This window comes from Plecotus auritus, assembly GCF_963455305.1.
Source record: "Plecotus auritus genome assembly, chromosome: 3".
In the NCBI taxonomy this organism is placed as follows: domain Eukaryota; kingdom Metazoa; phylum Chordata; class Mammalia; order Chiroptera; family Vespertilionidae; genus Plecotus; species Plecotus auritus.
In genome coordinates this window covers 113,462,328-113,465,865 of record NC_137772.1, presented here as the reverse complement: position 1 = coordinate 113,465,865, position 3,538 = coordinate 113,462,328, and the positions used below count along the sequence as shown (strand labels likewise).

General features: G+C 38.9%; 1 pseudogene across 1 annotated transcript; it reads left to right on the top strand.

Annotated features, from left to right (window-relative positions):
* The first annotated feature begins 636 nt into the window (after window positions 1-636).
* Window positions 637-2,107, top strand: LOC308244139 (FMR1-interacting protein NUFIP1-like; annotated as a pseudogene). The gene has a single exon. The product of its transcript is annotated as an FMR1-interacting protein NUFIP1-like (transcript).
* The last annotated feature ends 1,431 nt before the right edge of the window (window positions 2,108-3,538 follow it).

Here is a 3,538-nt window from a genome sequence, read left to right as displayed (position 1 = left end):
CTGCCCAGTCTCAACAGATGACTTACCTGACCCTTGTTGAACAAAGGGTAGGTAAATAAAAATATATTTATATTATTCAAAACCTGAAAAAAAGTGTCTCCTCTTTTCTTAAGCACATGTGGGACTAAGAGAGTTGCTTTAAATATCACTTCATTATTACAATTTGGGGGGTACCATGGTTAACATCATTATATAAATTTCAGTTGTTTGAGTTTATGCTACAACATGGCACACCGTGTTATGTGCTCACAAGGAAAGTGTGGTCTCCTCTGTCTTTTTCAAGACCGTCCTTATCCTTTCTCAGGCTTTTCCTTTTCTTGTAACCACCATGATTTGGGCTGTATAGAAGATATTTTGTTTGTTTCTTTCTTTCTTTTGTGTGTGGTTTTATAGTCCATAGATGAGGAAAAATATAGAATGTGCCACTTTATTCTCTTGACTAACGAAATACTCAACTGTGAGAATTTACTGTGAGCAACAGTATAGGAGACACAAATATCCTTGTATATTTTTGCCCATTAAGTGAGAACTGTCCAACAAACTTATGCCCAATGTCATTGTGAAGGATCTTCCAATCATGTTTCCTTCATGTCCTTAATTTTGCAAAATAATGGCCAGCACCGGCCTGAGGTTAGCATGGCTGAGACGGCTAATGGGTTCGTGACTCCCGCGGGGTGGTTTCTAGCCCCTGAGCGGATCCCCACGTTGGGGCCTCTAAAGGACACAGTCCCGCTGCAGCACAAATGGATGCTCTGGGCCATGTTGCCGCCGCCACCGCCGCCTTCATCGCTGCCTCCCGCCGTGGGGTCACAGTCTGCCTGGTATACGCAGCCCCCCACGGAGATCCAGGCACTCCCTGAGGCGCCTCAGGTTCTTCCCGGGACCCAGACCCTTTTCGACACCCAGTCCCGCCTTAATTCTCAGCCTCAGATCAACGGCCAGCCTTCCTGGAGTTTCCAGGCTTCCACATCTTGGCACTGGAGACCGTCTCCTAGCAGTTTTCCTCCGCATCAGACATCCCACAACACTCTGGTTAAACATTCTTATTTTCCACAACAATATGATGCAAAGTTTACTGACTTCAACTTCCCTCCCAGTAGAAAACATTAAAAATGAAAAGAACCAGTTTTCCACTATTTTTTGTGATACCTGTGATCGTGGTTTCAAAAATCAAGAAAAGCATGATAAACACATGTCTGAACATATGAAGTGTCCGGAAGTAGGTTGCTCTTTTAGTGCACATGAGACGATTGTCCAATTCCACTGGAGAAATATGCATGCTCCTGGTATGAAGAAGATCAAGTTAGATACTCCAGAGGAGATTGAAAAATGGAGAGAAGAAAGAAGAAAAAACTACCCAACTCTGGCCAATATTGAAAGGAAGAAGAAGTTAAAACTTGAAAAGGAAAAGATAGGTGCAGTATTGACGACAATACAGTTTGGTAAGATGAAGGGAATGTCTAGACATTCACAGATGGCAAAGATCAGAAGTTCTGGCAGACATCACAAGTGGGAAAATGACTGCTGGACAGAGAGCAGCCATCAGATCAGGCATTTGCTTGGTTGATTCGAAGCCTGAAGGTCCACCCGAGGCAAATGCAGACCCTCTGAGTGTTTTTGGTAAATACTGATTCTGAGTCTGATAAAGAGGAGAAACCACAAAGTACTGTCATACCCAAGGAAGTGACACCAGACCTGTGCTCATTAATGAACAACTATGGCAGTCTCTCAGGGTCAGAGAGTGAGCCAGAAGGAACTCCCATTAAGACCAAAGCAGATGTTCTGGCAGAAGACCAGGTTCTTCATAGTGATGCTCCTAAGGGACCAAATCAAGATGTTAAAGCAAATGTTAAAAATTTCTCAGAAGCCAGGCACCAAAAGAAAAATTTCAAAAAGACAAACCCTAAGAGGAAAAAAAGATTATCACAACAATCATGCTTTATTTGAACCAAGAACACATCATCCATATCTCCTGGAAATGCTTTTAGCTCCAGACATTCGACATGAAAAAAATGTGATTTTGCAGTGTGTTCGGTACATCATCCAAAAAAAAAAAAGACTTTTTTTTGGACTTAATAGTAATTCTATGAAAACTGAAGATATGTAGGTGTCTGATGTTTCAGCACTCATAACTGAAGCATTTAAAATAGAGACCTGCTCAAGTTACTGGAGAAAACTTATTTTTAAAGTGGAATAGTCATTGAATTCTAAGCTTCATATGATACTATGTTGGATTTTCAATTCTTTTCTTTGAATCTGTGCAAATAAATACACAATTGATTTTTAATACTGTGTCTTCTGTATTGTTACTGAACAGAATTGCTGGCAGAATTCTCTTTATTTGTATATATTGTATGTATTGCTGTCATGTATGGAAATCTGCTGTTGGACCAGTTAAGAATTGAGGATACTGGTGTAGTAGTAAAGAATAAAGCTTTAAAAATGTTTAATTCAGCTGAGCAAAGCTATAGGTTAGATTGACAGAGATACAGTTATTTTGTTTTCAATGCAGGAGAGTATTCTTTAACTGCAGGAGGAGGAAATATTTTAAAAATAAACCAGGTTAAATTAATGTAATAGAAAGTCTTGAGATTTACATTTTTAGTTTATTTAAAAGAACATTTTGAAATTCACCTATTGCCACTACTTAAGTAGCTCAAATATTGAATGTTTGAAATAGTAATATTGATATGGCCTCTGTGTATATTTAGATTCAATTAAAGTGCTTGTTTTGGTATGGTTCAGAATTGGACCTTTTTAAATTTCCTCATGAAAAAGTGTAAGTATACTACTTGATGAGGTTCAAATAATTTCTTATAGCAGAAACAGTTTGTGAAATAGTTACCTCAGTTTTAGGTTTAGTTAAAATTTACCCTATGAAAGTAGTAATTGAATCTTTTTTAAATGTTTTAAATAAAAGTTACTGAGATCTTTTTGTCCTCCATAATACAGAGACTTTGATTTTATGTTCTAGTCACCTGTGCTTGCTTGAGTTAGAGCTCTACCCTTTTGATGGGTGGCTAAAAGGGGCCAGGTTTTTTAAAATTATTCTGTTTTTATAGTTGAAAAATTAATTTTATCTGACATTGTAATTATCTAAGTCCATGGGCCTTGCCTGCAAGAAGGAAGGCAGGAAACTGATAACAGCTCTCAGCCCTCTTGTTGCTCCTCTAAGTCTTAAGATGCTACCTGAATCGTGGAACACCTGTCGTGTGGCAGCGTGACATTGTAGACGTGAGGTTAAAATTCATGTGTACATCAGTTTCTCAACCTTGTAACCACAACCCAGATTTTTTTATTCTCCTTCTCCAGTGAGCCCCATATTTTGGAAAATATCTGCCCAGTACATTAATTCAGTTAATATAATACTGTTGAATGTTTACCTGTGTCACCACTGTGCATAGATTAAACATATAAAAATGGATAAAGCGGAGAGGGAATAATGGCGGCGGAATAGACAGACGTGTTCCGAGCCTTGTCCCGGAGCAGAAAGAAAGAACAGCTGTGGGTCACACAAGGAGTGTTTGTTGGCAAGTTG